Below are 23,230 nucleotides of genomic sequence, written 5' to 3'. Positions count from 1 at the left end.
TCAACATCATCTCCTACGCCGACGACACCCAGCTGATCCTCTCCCTCACCAACGACCCCGCCACCGCCAGAGCCAACCTTCACGAAGGGATGAAAAAGGTAGCCGAATGGATGAAGAACAGCCGCCTGAAACTGAACTCGGACAAGACGGAAGTCCTCATCCTGGGATCTTCACCCTCCGCCTGGGACGACACCTGGTGGCCCTCCGCCCTAGGCAACGCACCCAAACCAACAGACCACGCACGCAACCTTGGCTTCATCCTGGACTCCTCCCTCTCCATGACCGGACAAGTCAACACCGTCTCCTCGTCGTGCTTCAACATCCTGCGCATGCTACGTAAGATCTTCCGGTGGATCCCCACCGAGACAAGGAAGACGGTCACCCAGGCCCTCGTCACCAGCCGTCTGGACTTCGGCAATGCCCTCTACGCCGGAACCACCGCCAAACTCCAGAAGAGACTCCAGCGGATCCAGAACGCCTCAGCCCGACTCATCCTGGACATCGCCCGTCGCAACCACATCTCCAGACATCTGAGAGACCTGCACTGGCTCCCGGTCAACAAGAGAATCACCTTCCGCCTCCTCACCCACGCACACAAAGCCCTACACAACGAAGGCCCAGGATACCTCAACAACCGCCTCAACTTCTACTCTCCCAAACGCCAGCTTCGATCGACCGGCCACGCCCTCGCCACCGTCCCCTGCATCCGAAGAGCCACCACAGGGGGAAGGTCCTTCTCGTACCTCGCCGCCAAGACCTGGAACTCCCTCCCGACCCACCTCCGCCTGACCCAGGAGCACCTCGCCTTCAGGAAGCAGCTCAAGACCTGGCTGTTCGAGCAGTAGCGGACCCGCCCCCTAGCGCCTTGAGACCCCCCGGGTGAGTAGTGCGCTATATAAATGCTTTGATTGATTGATTGATTGATTAACCCTCTGAGCTACCTTTCCATGAGTCAAAACTTCCACTAGACAAAATTCTGATCTCTCTCTAGGAAGAACATTAATCACCAGAGTCATCATGACATTTTTATTGTTCCCGGAAATTGCTGGAGGCCAGGAAGGAGGCAGCAAGCGTTTTTCAAAACCATAATATACTTGCAAACATGATGCCTCCACCTAAAGTCGTACAAAAGGGGGTGGTGATGGACGGAGCATCTGAACCAATCAAACACTCACACCCAGTCAACAGATCTGGGTTTAATCCATCACCGTTCTTTAGCCCACTCTGCCACCCCAGTTCAGACATGGCCATATGCAAATCAGTCTGACCCTGTGCCTCATGGGAACAGTCCAGCCCGAACTGCCAAGCCATGCCTTCCCTGGACTGGAAACAAGCTTCCGAGGACCGGTTTCTGGCATTTCAGCTGTCTTCAGCCTGGCTTGCTTGAATCCAGTGGCAAAGTGAGCAAGGGACTCACGTCTGAGCATACCCTGCCAACTTATTGCGAACAAAGTGGTACAAAAGGGGGTGGTGATGGACGGAGCATCTGAACCAATCAAACACTCAAACCCAGTCAACAGATCTGGGTTTAATCCATCACCGTTCTTTAGCCCACTCTGCCACCCCGGTTCAGACATAGCCATATGCAAATCAGTCTGACCCTGTGCCTCATGGGAACAGTCCAGCCCGAACTGCCAAGCCATACCTTCCCTGGACCGGAAACAAGCTTCCGAGGACCGATGGCCATGTCTGAACTGGGGTGGCAGAGTGAGCTAAAGAACGGTGATGGATTAAACCCAGATCTGTTGACTGGGTGTGAGTGTTTGATTGGTTCAGATGATCCGTCCATCACCACCCCCCTTTGTACCACTTTGTTCGCCATAAGTTGGCAGTTCGGGCTGGACTGTTCACATGAGGCAAAGGGTCAGACTGATTTGCATATCGCCATGTCTGAACTGGGGTGGCAGAGTGGGATAAAGAACGGTGATGGATTAAACCCAGATCTGTTGGTCGCTCCAGGGGGGGCAAGCGCCCCTCCTTGCCCCCCCCTGCGGACACCCATGGTCTACAACACTCCATTGTACGTCACTCCACTGTACAAAACGCCACTCCGCTCTATGGCAGTCCATTCCACTGTATGGTTCTCCGCACTACTCCACTTTACAACACCCCACCTCACTCTACAACATGCCACTCTACGCCACTCCACTCTGCGCCACTCCACTGGATGTCATTTTACTATATGCTACTCAACTCTATAATCTTACACTTTACACTACTCCACTCTACCCACTCCATTCTATACCTCTGCACTCTATGGAAGTCCACTCTACGCAACTCCACTCTACCCTACTCCACCCCATGTTACTCCACTCTACACCACTCCAGTCTATGACACTTCAATCTATTCCACTCCACTGTATGACACTCCACTCTACGGCACTCTACTCCACTCTACTGCACTCCAACCTACCACTCTATATTCCATTGTATAGCACTCCACTATACAACCATCTATCCCAGTCTATGTCAGTGTATAACCCTGCTCCACTCTATGCCAGTGTATGGCTTTCTACTGCAATCTCTGACATTCTACTCTATGACACACTACTACACTCTATTCCACTGTACTCGACTACTCCAATCTACGTCACTCCATTTTAAATTACTCTATGCCACACAACTCTATGACACTCTATGCCACTCTACTCTAAAGCACTCTAATCCACTCTATGGCATTCCACTGAACTCCATTCTACAACACTTTCGACAGACTACGGCACATCACTTCAGGCCACTGTACGACACACCACTCCACTCTATGACACTTTACGTTATGCCACTAAACACAACTGAACTCCACTCGATTCCACTCTACTCCACTGCAAGACACTTTACCTCAATATATATATATATGTACATTCACCTCCTTCCTATTTGTTTTTCAGAAAGCACATTTATTCGAGGAGCTCACTTGCACTAAAACATCATAGAAACAACTTAGAGGGAAAGACATGCCATGCCTCCTGGTTAATTGAATTTCCTGTAGTCACAATGCAATCTCCTAGTGGTAGTGATGGAGCAAGGACTAGTAGAAAAGAGACTTGCTCGGAAGCAATCCTCTCATTTAACTCCCTAACGTGTTATTAATTATGTATTGTGTAAAACTAATACGCACCACATAAAACGAGGGTTAGAGAAGCTTGCATATGTGTTTGCTAACATGAATAACTCGAGTGGTTCTCTAAAATGGCTGCAAACGGGAAATCTTTTTTGCGCATGCGTCAATTGCATCTATGCGGTATGACGAGCTGTCGCTTGGAGGGAAGTACTTGTGCATGTTCAGTAGAGACTAATATGTAGTCTTGAAGATTCACGTGCTATGCATCTGCTTGCTTGAAACTAAATGGAGTGAATTTACTAAAGCTAGTGCAGGGAAAGTATTAATGAGTAAAGGGAATTAGAGTAGAGATTGGTGGTATACAGTCAAACCATTAATTGGTGGTTGAAGAAGAGTGCAAGGCCACAGCCTGCCTGAAGCCTGAGAAACCAGCATTACAAGACCTGAATGAACAACACCATATATTAAAGTTAAACATTCGTATCAGATGTAATTTATTTATTTATTTATTTGCAATCTTATACCGTGCTGGGAATCGACTCCCGAAGGAGTATCTCCGCGCCCTTGGCATCATTTTAAGCAAAGCAGGTTCTTTAATGTGTCCTATTTCCTAATATAGATAACCTAATATTGGAAGAGAAAAGCTTTTAGTTTTTTCCTAAACGGAAGGTGTTCCCTGCATTGTCTGATTTCTCTGGGGAGATTATTCCGTAGCTTAGGGCCGGCAACAGATAGGGCCCTGCCCCCTTGCCTTGTCTTCTTAATCCTTGGGACACATAGGAGTTCTTGATCTCCTGATCTAAGCGATCGAGAGGGAACATATACACCAAATTTTTTAGTCAGGTAGTCAGGGCCTTTCCCTATAAGGCACTTATGAATAATACAGCACGTCTTGAACATTACCCTCTGTTTCACTGGAAGCCAGTGAAGTTTGGCCAACAGGGGTTTAGATGGAGTGCGTGCAGGGGCATTAAGGACAAGGCGTGCCGCGGTGTTTTGCACAACCTGCAACCTGGAAATGACCCCCTCGTTGGCAGCTAGCAACAATCCGTTGCAGTAGTCTAGTCTGCTCAATACGAGCGCCTGTACCAAAGTTCTTCTGGTGGTATCAGGGAGCAGGGGGAACACTCTTCGTAGAAGCCCAATAACATGGAAACAGGAGGCAACCACTTGGTTTCCAAGTTGTTTCAAGGAAAGCTCCTGGTCCAGTTTTACTCCGAGATTTTTCACGCACTGTTTGGGCTCAGGGACTGGGCCCAGATCTTGCGGCCACCAGTCGGGAGTCCACAGGCGTTTAGCTTCCCCGAAGAGCATCACCTCCGTTTTGGAGACGTTGCACTGTAAGAAGTTTGAGGCCATCCACTGGGCCACTTCTTTCATGTCCCGGGCAAAGGAGTTTCGCACTTCAGATGTCAAAGTTTTGAACGGAAAGAGGAGTTGGGTATCGTCCGCGTACGATACTGGGACGAAACCGTGGGATCTCATGATGTTAGCCAGGGGGGCCACATAGATGTTAAATAACGTAGGGCTCAGACAAGAACCCTGTGGCACCCCCTTAGAGATTTCCACCTCCTCCGACCGAAACGTACCCAAGATGACACTTTGGGTACGTTTTGTGAGAAAACTCCTTAGCCAGGCCAGCACCTTACCCTCCAGCCCGATGTCTAATAATCTGGAGGTCATGATGTCATGTGACACTGTGTCGAACGCCGCCGACAAATCTAAAAGCACCAGGATAACGGAAAAACCCTTATCCTGTAGCATATGCAGATCGTCAGCGACGGACAACAAGGCGGTCTCGGTGCTGTGCCTTGGCCTAAACCCAGACTGGGAGGGATCCAGCCCGCCTGCACTTTCGATAAAACCTGACAAGTGCCGATTGACAAACTTCTCCGTCAACTTCCCTAAGAATGGGAGGAATGAGATTGGCCTCAGGTTTGTCAATTCAGTCCATGGGATGGTGTTATTTTTCCTCAGTGGTCTCACCAGTGCACGCTTCCAGTCTGAGGGAACTTCCCCTGTGCTCAGGGACATATTGATTACATGTTGAATTCCTGGACCCAGATCATTAGCCAATAATGGCATAATGCGTGCCGGGATGATGTCTGAGGGGCACCCGCTCTAATGTGAATGCAGGTGGGAAAATAAAGTATGAATACAAATTAAGGGGATGGGTTTATTAACAAAGGGCTAAGTGACAAGAATGTCTAAGCATGGTGTGATAATCTTCCCGAGTTCATCAAGATGAGGGAAGAGGAATAGCTGTCCTATCTGTTCCCCAGAATTAGGCAGGATTAATCAAAGGTGGATAGGACACTTGTAACCACTACTACCAAGAGAAATATTTGGAAAACCCTCATAAACGTTGTGTATAACGTAAGCGGTATATGTTGTTGGCCGCCCCACACAAACGTTATGGCAGTAGTCATTGGGTTTAACAATTTGTAAATTGCCAGCCTCACCCGAGGCGTTCTCTGGTTTTGTGGCAGTCTCCAGAGAATTTAGAGTTACCCCACTGTGCAAAAAAGGGTTTTGTTAAAAAAGCTTCCAGACGACATAGATACTCTTTATTAGTATCGCTGGACCGCTAGGTTAAAAAAGGTTGGGTATGCTCGCAGGAAGTTAGGTATCCATAGCATATGATTAAGCATATCACTACTTGTGATGTTGGTGGGTAGATTTATAAACTTATTAGTAAGACTAATAAGTTTATAAATCTACCCACCAACATCACAAGTAGTGATATGTTTTTCTATCTGTGTTAAATGTTGTACTTGTCCTGACGAATGCTCTTAGACCACCCTGGCCAACAGAGCAGAAACATGTCGACGTTCTTGCAAAACTATTAATCATATGCTATGGATACCTAACTTCCTGCGAGCATACCCAACCTTTTTTAACCTAGCGGTCCAGCGATACTAATAAAGAGTATCTATGTCGTCTGGAAGCTTTTTTAACAAAACCCTTTTTTGCACAGTGGGGTAACTTTAAATTCTCTGGAGACTGCCACAAAACCAGAGAACGCCTCGGGTGAGGCTGGCAATTTACAAATTGTTAAACCCAATGACTACTGCCATAACGTTTGTGTGGGGCGGCCAACAACATATACCGCTTACGTTATACACAACGTTTATGAGGGTTTTCCAAATATTTCTCTTGGTAGTAGTGGTTACAAGTGTCCTATCCACCCGTGATAATCTTCCCCCCTTGCCTGACCAATCAGAGTTAGTATTTTTACGCTATTGAAACATTAATGAGTGGTACGTGAGGTACGAAAAGATATAATTGAGGTAGTTTTTAGTTAGTAAGTAAGGTGATTTGCTGAATGCTGCAGAGCTTGTGATGTGGTCGGAGTAGCGAGTGATGCTCATGAAAAAACATATGCAGAAGCTTAAAATCCTAAATTAATAGGGTTAGAAAGAAGATTGCTGAAGAATCTTGAGGAGGAAGAGAGTGTCAGAGAGGGGTATGACATGATCATCGGTGCTAGAGAGGTTATCTATCCTGTCCTGATCTTGTCCTGAAGTTGTTGTCTCATGATCTATCCTGTGGGACCCCTACCAGCCCTTTGGCTAGGGGCTTGGTCTTCACAACAACCTAGGTAAATATAAATTTTTTGAATGTGCAGATGCTCTTTTCTCTCTGTCCTCTCCTTTCTGAGCATAAGTCATTGCAAGTTTGAAGTATGTGCTGATGATATGATTAATTGAATCTTCTCTCCTGAGAGTATTGGTGAATGTGCTGTACTTTGAAGTCAAGCTATCCAGGCTGAATGAAGGCTGATAGCCAGAAACCGGTCCTTGGATGCTTGATTCCGGTCTGGGAAAGACATGGCTTGGTAGTTCGGACTGGACTGATCCCATGAGGCACAGGGTCAGAGCTGATTTGCATATAGCCAGTGTCTAACCCAGGGTGGTGTGGAGTGCAAACAAACGATGGATTTAGGCCCAGATCCTTGTACTTGGGTGAATGTATGACATTGTTCTACATTCTGTCCATCAACTGTGTTTTTTGCAATTTTCACCCCGAGTGGGCTGGGTATGCTCAGACGTGAGTCCCAGGCTCTCCACGCCACTGGAGTCAAGCTATCCAGGCTGAATGAAGGCTGATAGCCAGAAACCGGTCCTTGGATGCTTGATTCCGGTCTGGGAAAGACATGGCTTGGTAGTTCGGACTGGACTGTTCCCATGAGGCACAGGGTCAGAGCTGATTTGCATATAGCCAGTGTCTAACCCAGGGTGGTGTGGAGTGCAAAAAAACGATGGATTTAGGCCCAGATCCTTGTACTGGGGTGAATGTATGACATTGTTCTACATTCTGTCCATCAACTGTGTTTTCTGCAATGTTCACCCCGAGTGGGCTGGGTATGCTCAGACGTGAGTCCCAGGCTCTCTACACCACTGGAGTGAAGCTATCCAGGCTGAATGAAGGCTGATAGCCAGAAACCGGTCCTTGGATGCTTGATTCCGGTCTGGGAAAGACATGGCTTGGTAGTTCGGACTGGACTGTTCCCATGAGGCACAGGGTCAGAGCCGATTTGCATATAGCCAGTGTCTAACCCAGGGTGGTGTGGAGTGCAAAATAACGATGGATTTAGGCCCAGATCCTTGTACTGGGGTGAATGTATGACATTGTTCTACATTCTGTCCATCAACTGTGTTTTTTGAAATTTTCACCCCGAGTGGGCTGGGTATGCTCAGACGTGAGTCCCAGGCTCTCCACACCACTGGAGTCAAGCTATCCAGGCTGAATGAAGGCTGATAGCCAGAAACCGGTCCTTGGATGCTTGATTCCGGTCTGGGAAAGACATGGCTTGGTAGTTCGGACTGGACTGTTCCCATGAGGCACAGGGTCAGAGCTGATTTGCATATAGACAGTGTCTAACCCAGGGTGGTGTGGAGTGCAAAAAACGATGGATTTAGGCCCAGATCATTGTACTGGGGTGAATGTATGACATTGTTCTACATTCTGTCCATCAACTGTGCTTTTTGCAATTTTCACCCCGAAAGGGCTGGGTATGCTCAGACGTGATTCCCAGGCTCTCCACACCACTGGAGTCAAGCTATCCAGGCTGAATGAAGGCTGATAGCCAGAACCCGGTCCTTGGATGCTTGATTCCGGTCTGGGAAAGACATGGCTTGGTAGTTCGGACTGGACTGTTCCCATGAGGCACAGGGTCAGAGCTGATTTGCATATAGCCAGTGTCTAACCCAGGGTGGTGTGGAGTGCAAAAAAATGATGGATTTAGGCCCAGATCCTTGTACTGGGGTGAATGTATGACATTGTTCTACATTCTGTCCATCAACTGTGTTTTTTGCTTCTTTGAAGTGGGGCACAACCAAAGGGGGTGATGGACGGAGTGTTGAACAATGCAAGCACTCACCCCCAGTCAACTGATCTGGGCTTAATCCATCATCATTCTTTAGCTCACTCTCCCATCCCAGTTCGGACATGGCCATATGCAAATCAGTCTGACTCTGTGCCTCATGGGAACAGTCCAGCCCGAACTGCCAAGCCATGTGTTTCCTGGACCACAAACAAGCATCCTGGGACCGGTTTCTGGCTAATCAGCCATCATCAGCCAGGCTATGGCCATATGCAAATCAGTCTGACCCTGTGCCTCATGGGAACAGTCCAGCCCAAACTCACACGCCATGTCTTCCCTGGACTTTGGTCTTATATCACCTAGTAAGGGTAACACCTAAGGAGTAGCAGGTTCTCTCAAGCTTGAATGAAAGGTAAACAGAGGTTTTTAGTTGCAGTAAGAGAAGGAGCAATTAAGATAATCTAGAATAAATCGAAAATCTATCCTTTGTTTTAGTGGAACAGGCAGAGTAGCAAATGTTTTTTACGTTGTTACTAACAGATATTATTTTAAGGAAAGTAGAGAAAATAAATTCTCGTATTACCTTGTGAAAGGAGGATCAGTCGACGGAGTAGTACTGACGTCACAGGGAGCTGCGCTGGCATTGGTTGAAACAGTGGGCGTGCGATAGAAGCAGATTGAAAAGGAGGGGTCAGTAGTAAGGAGTGAAACTGATGTCACAAAAAGGCAGCGCTAGCATTGGTCAGACCACGAGTGTGAGCCTGAGTCTGGTTGGTTGTTAGATAGAAGCCGCACTAGTATTGGCTCATTAAACTGGGAAAGACTGAGTTTTAATTGGATATTAGATAGAAGATTTGTTAGCATTGGTTAAAGAGAAATTATATGTCAGATTCTGATTTGACTGTAAGTGTGGATCACACTGACAGGAGACTTCAAGAGTTTATTGAGTATTCTTTTAAGCATCAAGTATTCAAAATGTATGGAGTGAAAAGAGAGATGTCTTTAATAAAGAAAATTAAACATTCCTTTAAGAAGGATAAACCCGTGTTGACTAGAGAGGGAATTTCTATTCCACTGCCGAAAACGCCTGCTTCCATTATGATGATGGAAAGAAGATATCATACTTGTGTGTGATTGGAGAATTGGATAGAATATACTAAAAGTGATGGAGTTCTAGCTTTCCCAGAAAATGGTACGTTTAATGGAAGAATTATTCAGAATTTGAGACTAAGAATGAATGAGTTAGAACCAAGACCTAGGTTAACTCAGTGTGAGGCATTAGAAGAGAGGGAGACTGAGGGGCATATTAACAAGGGGGGTTATCTCCGCTTTTTTGGCTTTAAAAGCCAAGAAAGCGGAGATAAAATTATCTCCCTATTACCTAGCTGTCGCTAACACCAGTTAGCGACAGCTAGTAGGAGATAGCGACCATCTTGGGCCCCACTTTGCATGTCAGTGATATTTATCACTAATGACATGCAAAGTGGGCGTGCCAAGATATTAGCAACTGGAAACAGTCGCTAACATCGCTATCTCCTATTACCAACTTTTGGAGATATTCGCGCTAAGCGTGAATATCTCCAAAAGCTAACACCTGCCCTGAGCAGTTCTTAGCCATGTTATCCAATGGGAGGTGGATAACATGGCTAAGAGCATTAGCTCGGTAATGCATGAATATCGTTGACTTTTCAGCAACATTCATGCATTGCGGCCGTTTTTTATCGCATTTGCGATAAACCTTGGAAATACCAAGATTTATCTGCGATAAAAATCGCCGCAGCTCAGCGGTAAATTTTTGTCTCTAACCAAGCAATAGCGATAATTATCGCTATTGCTTGGTAATATGCCCCTGAATCTTTTGAACGAGAGAGAAACAGGAGTGGAAGATATTTAGGACCTTTTCCTTGATATTTACGTTTGTCGTGGGAAGATAAGATAAAGCAATGGAGGAGAGCTATGGTATCAGAAGTTTATATCCAGTATTAATGGCTGAGGAACAGTCAGGGAGCAAATGTAAGGAGAAAACAAAGCACATGAATGTGACAGGGTATGGTGAGGCAGATGATGAATTGCTGGAGAACATTTTAACTAAAACCCCTCCACCGTATCATGAAGGACCCAGTAGAGTCGCTGAGTGCACCAGTAATGGGAACACCCTTAATTCTACAAATTGTACATGATACATCAGTTAAGGGGGTGCTTCAATACAGAGAAAAGGAAGCATTAAATAAAAATAGGGAAGAATTAATACAGAAAATAGGACAATTGAGTTTAAGCCCTGAAGCACTGACTGTACCAGTGACTTTAGGTCCTGTTATTTCATTATATTGAGATAAAATGAATTGCCCAAAACCCCATTCTGTAACAACTCCTTTGAATAATCCCAGAAAGGAGATAGTAATATGTGATGATCAAGTCTGTGAATGCGATTCAGTCAATTCATTAATGGATTTACCAATAAGAGAACCAGTAAGTGAAACCCCAAAGAGAGTTACACCTAGTAGTTCAAAAGAGAAAAGATCTGTGGTACCCCCAGGAACTAGAAGCTCAGCAACAGTAACTCCAGAAGATTTGGAGAGATGGGTACAGAGAATAGAAAAGCAGAGTACACCCCCAAAGATTTTAGATATTTCTAAACTAAAAGTAGAATTGGAAGAGATGATAGCTGGAAACATGGGAATAGAAAGATTGAATCATTACAATGAGGAAGAATTGTTGTTTGTGTGCAGGGGTATAACTAGAAATGCAAAATTGTTTCATGGGAAATTGACAGAGCTTACTTCGGCAATGGGAATAGATATAGGGTGATCAAAAGTATTACAAAAAACATATTGAGTGTAGTTTACTGATAAGGATTTAGAGAATATGAATCTGTCTGGTAAGAAATTACAGGTTAAGGAGATAATGAATATTTTACAAAAATGGGGAGACATTGACAAGTGGAGAACTAGGTGGACAAGAAGGAAGGAGGAAGCTGAGGCGAAGGAAGCGTCATCTGCATTTTTGTTAAAAGAATCAGAAAAGGCAGGAAGATTGTGCCCCATGAGAGAGGTACATGGTGGTGGATATGTTCATGTTCCATGGAGCAGACAGGATATTTTGTCTTTTACGAATTATTTCCCAAGATTAAGAGAGAAACCAGTTGAATGGTACAACAAGTTGAAAGATTTGTGAAAGTTTTTAAGGTTTTGTTAAAAGACTTGGATGGTTTGTTTGACATAGTGGTACCTACGGATTTGTAGACGGAATGTAAGACTGCTATTGATTGGCCAAGTGAGAAGTATCCAAGGGACTTGAAAACAGGAGCACCCTCAAATGAGTTGATGAAGAAATATCACCAAGTAATGACTTTTCTGAAAGGGAAGATTCTACACAAAGAAACAGATTGGGTAAAGATAGATAGAACATTCAAGAGCCAAATGACACTGCACATGCATGTTATGAGTGACTGCTACAGGTATTTAAGCAGTATAGTGGATTTGAGAACATTGGAGATAAGGATATGGGACATTTTGTGTATCGGTTTGTGTATGGTTTGAAACCGGAGATTTGTCAGATGATTCAGCAGCACATGCAGGGAAAATCAATAGATGATATTTTGAAATATGCATAATATTGGAGAGATGATATTGAGGCAAGAAATAGAACGTTGAAGGAGAAGATGATGCGGACACAACTAAAATTGGCAGAACAGCAGGAAATTAGGTTGAATGGTCAAACTGATAGTCAGATGAAATAACGGGCTCAGTATGATCAGGCAGCGAATGGTAGTAAATTGAGAGGATGAATGAACAGAGAAGATGCAAAGAAGAAGATTTCTATTCATGCGTGCGGAAAGCTTGGACATTGGAAGCACGAGTGTAAGAGTATTCAGAATAATAATGGGCCAAATCAAAATTTAAATCCACAGACGCAGAATGAAGTGCTTATGAATCAGCCGCAGCAGATAGTTAATCCACAATGTCAGGTGCTGCCCGCTCCTATGCCAAATTTTGTGAACTAAACAGGAACACGGCCCGTAGAGAGGATACGCTTGGTACCGCACTCGGTTGGAAAGAGTCTTGGCGTCCTCATAACAGACTAAGTCGCACCCGACTGGAGGCTTCCGAGTGTTTGACTTTACACTCGTTTGTTTGGTTTTAGAGCACATCTAAGGAATTACTCAGATTTGAAACATTATCAAGGACACATGAAGTTTCTCCTCACGTTTACCTCATATTGGGTGTGGAGACCAGTGTCTTGAATTTTCCTCATTGATGGTCACGGGCCCGGTTGGGTCGGAATTATCACCAGCTGTGCGAGCTACTAGTCTCAATACAGCCTTATTAGCCCTGAGGATTCGCACTAGCGATGAAACACGTGTCGGCTGGCTATTTGACACAATAAAGGACTCCAATGGACAAAGTACAGTACGGATTTCAAAGAGGAAATAGTAAGAAAAATTCGGTGGTTTCACAATATCTTTTACAGAATAATGATGATGAAATTAGTTACTTGCAATGACGGTGCCTGAGGGGGGGAGGAAGAGGAGTGGGTACTTGGCACATCCTTGCCAGTAGATCAGTCAGGTCCATTTGTTGATGGGAAAGTGGGAGGTAATGATACCACTTTTCTATTGGATACTGGTGCTATCTGTTCTACTGTGAGAACAGCAGACATCCCAAACCTACCCATCTCAGGACATTCTATCCAAGTTGTAGGTGTTTCGATTCAACAGATTAGAACCCCAATCACAGAACCAATGGATGTGCATGTTGGAAATTTTAAAGACATGCACAGATTTGTAGTTTGTGACTCTAGTCCAGTAAATCTACTAGGAAGAGATCTGTTGTGCAAAATGAATTGCACAATCTACTGCCCACCGGATGGTGTTGCATTTAACCCTGGCCGTAGTTATCGTTGTCGCGCTACACGTAGCTACGCGAAGTACACTTTGCACCACGCAAGCTACGCGTAGCTATGCGAACTGCGAAGTGTGGTAGGGAAAATGCTGTTCATGCTGATTGCACAGTGCCGGATGCTTGTCCGCACTGAGCAATCATTGCAAACGGCATCATGCACAGTGCAAGCCATCGTTTTCTGCCACTCGAGTAGATTTGTACTCGAGCAGCAGTTTTCTCAACATGGACTGCTAGTTTCTCATCGTAAGCGGTCGCGAGCATACGCGACCACTCGCCCCTAGTGTGGCCTGCCTTTACATGGCTACCTTTGAGGAAGATGTCATTATGAATCCCAACAATCCATACAGAGACAACCTGACATTATGGAGGAGATACATAGACGACATCCTCATACTGTGGAAAGGCGACTTAACTACCTGTGAGGCCTTCTGCAATTGGATCAATACACAAAAAAAAATCTTGAAATTTACACACACAGTATCGGACTTAAGGATATGGCGCGCCGAAACAGGCCTTAGCACCAACCTCTATAGGAAGGCGACAGACAGAAATAGTCTCCTCCTATATGATAGCCACCACCCTAAGTCACTCAGGAATAACCTTCCTTTCGGGCAGTTTCTCCGCATCAGGAGAAATTGTACCACCCTGTCTGATTACAAAAATGGAGGCCCAACATCTACAACATAACTTAAGGGAAAGAGGCTATCCACCTCAACAGATTAGGCACTCGTATATGAGGGCTATGAATAATCCAAGAGGGGTGTTACTCCAGGTCACAGAAAGGTAACCCACTGACATGCTCACCTGTGTCACATCATTCACCCAAAACTCATCTTTCATTAAGAAAACAATTAACAAACACTGGGGTATAGTGAACTCAGAGGATTTAAATCTCTCACGTCCCCGGTTCACATTCAAACACACATCTAACCTGAAGAATACCTTGGTGCATACTAGACCCAGAAACAAGGAACCAGGTGCCCAAAGGACGCTATTGGACCTTCCACCCGTTACTGGACATTATCCCTGCGGGGGTTGCTCTGTATGTGATCAGACAAATGTTTTCAAGGAGGTCCAACTTTCTGAGACTTTTACATGGCACCTCAGGTGACACACTAATTGTAATACAGCCAGATGTATATACCTCTTAACATGTCCCTGCGACAAAAAGTACATAGGGATGATGATGAGACAGATCAAGCTACGGATCACTGAACACAAAAGTAACGTGAGATGTATAAGGACAACTACTAAGCTATACACACACTGTAGGGACCTCACCCATGAGGCAGATACCTTGAAATGGATGGTTCTCGAGTCACATCCAAATATTACACACCAAGCACTCTTCAGAATGGAGCAGAGATGGGTGCACCGCCTGGCGACCGATACCTGCGGCCTTAATGACAGCATACCCTGGGCTGCTCTGGTCAAATAAGTAAGAGATGTTTTGGGTTGTTCTTTGGTTCTACCTCTGTCTCTGACATTACATACCAGCAAGTTTGATACTAATGAGATTGTTTTACTACATTTCCATGTTTTCCCATTGCCTCCATTGTAATACAGCCCTTTGCCATATTGTCACAACCTACACAGCAGCTTGATGCACTTACATCTACTGCCGCCTTAAGTCTTTGTATAATATGTCTAAAACCCTAGGGGGCACCTCTGCAAATATTCCAGCTTGATTACACGGGCTCTTATTATCTGCACATATATGTAAATATTCCAGCTTAATTTCATGAGCTCCGATTATCTGTACATACTGGTGTTTTTAATGTATAATCCTCCTTTTTGGGTCTTTAGGTTAATATTCCACAGTGGGGACGGTGCATGCCCTCTCTTACTGGCATGCACTAGCTATTTACTGCTTTTACTCTATCTATCAAGGCCCCCTTAGTACAGTGCAGTATGGTCGAATTGCATTCGGGCCGCCACCCCTCACTTTCTATGCCCACACTCAGCACACCACGTGGAGTGACGCTTGAGCCACACCCCCTGAACAGGGATTTCACGGATATCAAGCCTTACTTAAATGCCACTAAGCCAATCCCAACCCGCTCCGGCTTCTCGTGATCCACGCAGGGGTAGCTGACCGGCGTACGTCCTACTACGGACAGGTGAGTGCCTTGGGCGAGTGTATGGCTTTTGTGGGAGTGATCGCAGTTGTTTTCCTCATTGTAGCGCTGCCCACACGCTGTGTGTCCTCACCTTGGGAGGACTTGTGAGTACACTTGATCATTACCCCCACCGGGCGCCACCAGCCTATGCGGACCAGGCCAGTGTGTTGGTGCCGGTGTTTGGACTGGGGGTTTAGCTGGGGACCACGGAGCTCTCAACGGGGCTTGCTAGCCCTGGTTTCACTGTGTGTACCGCGCTCCCGCTTCAGCCCTTTTCACCGCACTCGTAGTTCGTAGTTCAAGTACTTTATTTGGTTAATTTGATAATAACCATAAAAGCATACAACATGAAATTTCATTACAGAGAAGTAATACACATTATTTCCTATTAAAAACAAGTTTCCACACAAGTAAAATAATTAAAATGCATCCATACAAATTGATTTCCGCAATATAAATACTTGTTTTAAAAATTCTGAGACTATTGCAACAATTAATACTGTATCTAGTCAAGTCAAGTCAATTTTTATTGTATAAAATTATTAAAAATTATTACAAAATACATTTTGATCATCATAGAACATAAAACACATGTATAATGTCAACTATTAGGGACTGTTAGCCATATGAAAAATAAATATAATGTATTTCAATTTGATACTATGATTCCCTGTTCAGCTTGCTGTAAGAGGGATTGGGCTTTCATCATGTATTTAACCCCCCTGCAGGCCAACATAGGAGATGATCCATCTAGCCATCGAATTACAGCTTGCCTACATGTTCGAATGTTTAATTTGTTAAAAATGTTCTTTAAAAGCCGTCTCCTCAAATCCTTAAGCACCGGGCAAACACATAGTAAGTGAGTTAATGTTTCATTCTGATATCCACATAGACGACAATGAGGGTCAGTGTGACAATTTTTCCAGGATGGTAACAAATCCTTTGAAAACTGTAAGCCTAGTCGATGTTTTATATATCTTTGTTTTAGGGAACTATTGAAGTGGCTTTCCAGATAGGTCTGTGGCTTTATCCCGGAATATGAGTTTATCACAGTAATACTGTATCTAGTCTCTGCAATTCTAAAAACGCTGGGCGACATCGATTCAAATTAATTTCCTTAAGGATAGGGATGATAAGTTTACTGCGGGGCAATATATCAAATTTACAAAAGAATAATACATGAATATCAGATTGGGATGAACAATCGTCACATGGGCACATAATTAAGTCATGGGACCAAGAATTAATATCAGGGAAAGTTAAAAGTCTAAAAACAATGTTTAACCTAAAACGGGTCAGGACAAACCTCTCATAGTTAGTCAAATGTAGGGATAAATAAGGCTGTAGTTTGCCCTCAATTAGTACCAGTTGGTGCGAAGAAACCGTTTTTTTCTTTATTTCTTCTTCAACTCTTTTCTCTTGGAGATGTTCCATACAAAGTTTTTTCAATGATTTTCTGGATATGTTAACCATTGAAATTGGATCATCATGATATTGTTGGCGGTCAATGTCAACAAGGAAACTTTTAACGTAAGCAACCCACTTGATCCTAGTCACATTTTCTAGGGTAATGACGTCCCGAAGAATAGCACGATTCAGGACAGACTCATTTGTTGTCTATACCCTGTGCCACAGAAGAATGGGCTGAATTCTAATTGTGTCTGAGATATATGGCTGACCGAGTTCTGCATGGCAAATATGGGTCGCGGCACTCTCTGGTAATGTTAAAATGAGCCTCAAGAAAATATTTTCGGCGATTTTAATTGTTTTTATGTTATCATATCCCCGAAGACCTGAACCATAAAGAACAACTGATATGCAGGTAGCATTATAAATAGTTAAAATTTCCCTGATCGTTTTTTTGCCCATTTTTTTTATAACATTTTTTAGAGCCATTATTGTTTTTGAAAACAAAAGAGTTCTCGCTTTTACTACATTTGCCCATGTGCCTGCCTCATGGAACAGGATACCTAGGTAAGGGAAGGTAAGGGTGGATTCCAAGGGAGTATTATTTATATACATCGTTTTTCTGCATTGCTTACTTCCTGTGCCACAGTTCATGGAAAATGTTTTTGTGCAATTAAATTTTAGGTCCAGGTTTGACATAAAGTTATTAAAAGATGTTGTCAAATTTTGTAGGGCTAGGGGCGTCCGTGCCATTAATACCGCATCGTCTGCATACAAGAGTGCAGGGATAGATCTTTTACCAACCATAGGCATATCCCTGCACTCTTGCAGCAGGCGACTCTCCAAACCATTTATATAAACTAAAAACAAAAAAGGGGCAAGGACGCACCCTTGACGTACCCCACGACCTATACCAAAAGATCTGGTACATTCTCCACCCTTCCCATAGCGGACAGACGCTGTGGCCCGAGTATAATTCCCTCAGAAAGCAGATAATATTTTCTTCCACTCCTAGTGTTTCTAGTAATCCCCAAAGTTTACTATGGGATACGCAGTCAAATGCCGATGTAAGATCGACAAACGTAAGGTATAAGCGTTCCCCCTTTACCTTAGTGTATTTTTGATGCAAAATAAATAAATTTAGGCCCTGTTCAACTGTTCCTATCCCCCTCTGAAAGCCATATTGCAGGTCGCTTATTATCCCATAATCCTCTGCCCAGTTTTGGAGTCTCGCTAAAATGACCCTCCCAAGGATTTTTATGGATGAATCTAAAAGGGAAATGGGTTGATACCATGCACAGTTTTGCCTACCTCCCTTCTTAAATATTGGGACAATTACTGAGGTGAACCAGGAGGCGTTTAGTCCCTTCGCCAAGGCAGCATTAAAAAACTGTACCAGCATTGGCCCCCATAACTCACTATTGTCCTTAAACATGTCTGCAGGGATCCCATCTGGGCCTGCAGCTTTTCCACTCTTAGTTGTTTTCAAACTCATCATAACTTTGCCCAGAGTTACAACCAGTTTCGAATCCGGTGCATTTTTTCCACTGGGTATATCAGGCAATGATTGGTTTGTTCCATGTGGGCAACTATAGAGATTTGAGAAATGGTCGACCCAATCATCCTCAGCAATCGCTATTTCCATACGTGCATTTGTGTTTTCAACAAGAAAGGGGGCATTTACCGCCTTCCAAAATGCAGATGGATCTTTAGATGACGACGCCTCACAAAGTGAATCCCAGGCCTCCCTTTTTAGAGCATTTTTCCTATTTTTCAGTGCTTCGTTATATGCTTTCCTTAAACCTCTCACCAATAACGAATCTCGTGGGATCCCATGTAGGGCATTTTTAAGTTCGCTCCATTTAAGAGTATAGCCATTTTGCCTCCCGAGTACCACGTCAAGGACTGTTTGCCTAGGTGAGCCATCCCGATCTAGCTCCTGAAATGGGTTTTCGATCTCTAATATTATTGGCCGGTGATCGCTCAGCGGGCAGTCAAGGGTCTTAAATCTTTTCATCTGGCAAGCAAACCTATTCACAGATAAAATAAAGTCAATAGTGGTCAATGCTCCCCTACCAATATATGTCGGGACAATAGGGGATGATATTTACGCAATTTCATTTGCATATCCCAAATCATATGTAAATAATAGATTTTATTTAAAAGGTCCCCACACACGGAATGCTCAAAGTGAGTAAGCATAATATCTTGTTCTAGCATAAGACCACAAATGCCTTTTTGACCCCTCTTACAAAGAGCACAATTAAAATCCCCCCCCAAAAAAATTATTACTTCTTTCTTACTGATATCTATTTCATGTTTTAAATCATCACTCAACGTTTTTGTAATGATGACAATATGACTATTCAGGATATTATTATAAAAATTTATGATAATGAAACTAACGGCCTTCTTAACATCAATCTTTACCATCTGGTAGAAATGACTTTTTGATAACAGTTGTACTTTCTCATACTTAAGCCGGTTAGAAAGATACATAGTCAGGCCACCCTTTGCTCTTCCGTGCATTTCCGCCACTGCCGGTGTAAACAGTGTTTTATAGCCATTAATATGGAGTGGCTCTATTAACCAAGTTTCCTGTAAAGCCAGGATCTCATGTCCATTTATAACGTTTTCCCAGCTAGGATTTTTAATTTTCGATTTTAACCCCGCCACGTTCCAGAACATAAAACTACAAAATTCATTTTTTTCAGTAGTACTCAAAGAGGTCATAGACAAATCGACCGCATCTATTTGCTCAGTCATACGCACATTACCTATTTCACTCCCATCAGCCAAACATCCTGATTTTCCGCAATCTTCCTGTAACATTACTTCAATATTACTATTAATCGTAGAACAATCCCCTGTATTAATATTAAGGGTCTCTAGGGGCATAGAGTCTACAGAATCTGAAGCTGCCTTCCCTACACATCTCATGGCTTCTACTATATTTGGTTTGTTTGTCTCACTGACCTAATGGGTAGATTGCAGACTAATGACAGAATTCTCCCCATCAAGTCAGTCCACTAGATCTAGACCTGAGAATAAATCAAACCGATTGTACGTTGATATATAATAGCTACTTGGTGCACAGCCTACATTCCCCCTAGGTGGGCTATTTTCTAATTGTGGTCTTACCAGAGGGAGATGTGATGCTCTGGGATAAAAGTCACACAATTCCCAAGTTACTATAGGACCATTTCCTATTTGAGGTTGCCAGCTTCGGAGGTACGGAATAACATGTTTGTCCCTAAAATTTACTATAACCAAGTCTCCTGGTATATCCTTTGACATATGGCCTAGCCACCCCACCCTTCTTACATTCAAGATTTTCCCATTGATATTAGGTGGAAGTGGTCGGTTTTTAGTTAGCCAAAAGGCTACCTTATTTTTTAATTCTTGATGTCCCTCAGTTTTTTATTTGATGAGCTCAGGGACCCCCGAGAGGAAACACACAAAAGGAGCAGCCCCGGGGGGTAGATCTATACGGTTAACACTTCTGTTTAACCCACCCTAAGGACCTGTCCCTTTTAGATTAATACTTTTTTAAATTTCCCCTACTATGGGTGCAGGACTCTTTACCTTTACAGGTTCTTGAGTTGTTTTTGAATCCTGAATAATTGGAGATAATATTTTTGGAGCCACCAGTTGGTTTAAGGCGGAATTCCCTGGCCCAATACTTTTGGTCACAGTAGTTTCAGTTAGGTTGTGCATTTGCTTATTACCTATCATTTTCTTTACAAGTATGGCATTCTCTTTTGCTATTGTCTCTATGGTCCCCACCTTTCCCCTATTCCTTTCAATCTTTCTACTATGGGTAATATTAAAGATTTAACCATGTGTTCCATCTGAACTAATAAGTCTGACGGCAGGGTAACTACAGGAACTTGTGGTATTTGGCAAACCTGCGGGGTTCTAGGGGGACTGTTGTTAACCATTTGGGGGCTTAAATATAGTTTTTGTTGTTTCGCTAATCTCCCCCTATGTTTTGCACCTTTACGCTTCCTTTTAACAGATGGAGCCTGTAATGGTGCTGCTGATTGCATATTATCTTTAATCGGTATAATAGGGGCATTATCCAAAAGGCTTTCGTCCAATATAAATTGTACGCTGGGTTCAGCACTTATGTTACCTGAGATTGACTCAAGACTATGGGCACTAAGTGGCTCTAATTCCCGTTCTACAAGGGTACATATATTGGTACTAATCTCATTTCCATCCACTTGTACAATTGAAGTTTGCGAGAGTTCAGTTAACACCAACGAAGACCGTTTATTGGATATGATTTCCAAGGATAGGCGTTGTTCGGCTCTCACTATTTCTTTTTCAATGGCGGATGTTGCCTTTGTTAGATAGCGATCTATTGTCCCCTTTAACCTTCCCCCTTGGGCGATAATAGTTTTCAGAACCCCTTTGGTGGTCATATTCTGACTGAAAATTAAATATAAAGCAAGGAAAAGATAAGAACAAACAATTGAGAGACAATAACCCTCCTAGTGAGTGTATAGACCGTTAATCTAAAACCTTAGAATACAGAATGCTATCCATATGTTTTCAGCTTACTCAGAAATCTCGTGTCCCGCGACGCGGAGGAAGTCCGGTGTTCTTATGCGCCTCCGGGCGCAGGCTGTAGGCGGTGTCCGGGCAAAGGCGCAATGGCTCTTGGGGGCTGTAGTCCCCCCTCTCAGCGGCCGCGACGCGGGATGGAGTAGCGTCGCTGGCGGCGGGGGGGGGGCCTGGGCAGGAGCCCACAACAAGAAAGCGGAGGAGCCGGTAAAGTCCTGGGCGTGTGGCAGGAGCCCGTGAAAAAGAGCTTCGCTGAAGCAGGCAGGTAGCTGAATGTCCGAGCTGAAGTTACCTGCTCTGCCGAGGGAATCCGGTGTTCTTATGTGCCTCCGGGCGCAGGCTGTAGGCGGTGTCCGGGCAAAGGTGCAAAGGCTCTTGGGGGCTGTAGTCCCCCCCTCTCAGCGGCCGCGACGCAGGATGGAGTAGCGTCGCTGGCGGCGGGGGGGGGACCTGGGCAGGAGCCCACAACAAGAGAGCGGAGGAGCCGGTAAAGTCCTGGGCGTGTGGCAGGAGCCCGTGAAAAAGAGCTTCGCTGAAGCAGGCAGATAGGCGAATGTCCGAGCTAAAGTTACCCCACTCAAATATGCTGGCTAACCTTGGGACTGTGGAGGGCTCTTCACTTGCTGAACCATGGTGGGGGTGACCAGTTACCTATCTACCTCCCGAGGCGGGTTATACACGGTCCCACACGTTGCTACAAGGGACACTTTGGCCCACACGTTACTACAAGGGGCACCTAGGCCCTTGATCAATGCCATGTTTTTATTCCCCCTACACAGGGCACCCGGAATTGAGGTGCTTACTGCTGAGAAGACCATTGAAGCCAGCGCTTCCACCTAGTAGGGTGAGGCATCTTCCTAGTTTTACACCCTGTACATTCTTTACTGTGTTGCCTCCAAGTCATTATTAGTGTTTTTAATCTTCTCCCTCCTTTTTAAATTACTTGCTATCATGAGCATAGAGCCTCTGCGCCTATGCGCTTGGTGGATGAACCTCGTTCTGTGGGACTGTGTTGATGACCCCACTTACTATTCCTATTATGTCTTTATGTGTCATCCCTGTCTAGGTATTACTAGATTTGGCGGGACCACATGCTTGCACATGATACTAGTGGGAGGTATGAACCTTGCTACCAGACCACTCAGTGTAGATAGTTACTAGGTCCTGATGAAATGCACTGTATCATCCTGAACACACAGCGTGAAACATTTTGACCTCAAGCATAGAGTAGAGCATTGCTCCCCTGGACCATTGAGCCAGTGAGCAGCCTCTCTTTTCATTTTAAACAAGGTGGATTACCACTGTATTAAACTTTCCTTGTGGACTATCCAACCTTTTTATTACACCACTCATTCACATCTACACTCGCACCTAGGGCCCTCACACCCACAGCACCATACGGCAGGAACAGAAGATCTCCGCTAAAGAGCCCCTTTATGGGTGCCCATCGGGTATTACACTGCCGACCCCACAAGGAGCGAGTCCATATGATGAAGCATGACACCTAGCTTGCTGGGTGTGTGAGGACTCCAGTTCCGACAAGGAGGATCCCCCTCCAGTGTGCCTCCACCCACGTTGGTTCATCCACCCTCTCCACTGGGGAACTGCGTTCTCTCTATTGTTCTCCAGACCAGTCAGTCATGCCAGACCGCTCACTCTCTCAAATGGCAAGAATGTATCATGGAGAATAACATGTAGGTAGGGATGCCATGATTAGACTATTCAGACAAAATTGGTACACCAGAAAAACATGCTTAGGACCCTGGTGGGATGAACCACAACAAGTCATACTGGCCACTACTACAGCAGTGAAGTGCGCATGTTTGCCCAATTGGATTCATGCCAG

This window comes from Lissotriton helveticus, chromosome 8 (assembly GCF_964261635.1).
Source record: "Lissotriton helveticus chromosome 8, aLisHel1.1, whole genome shotgun sequence".
Taxonomy (NCBI): domain Eukaryota; kingdom Metazoa; phylum Chordata; class Amphibia; order Caudata; family Salamandridae; genus Lissotriton; species Lissotriton helveticus.
Note: the sequence above shows the minus strand (reverse complement) of the source record.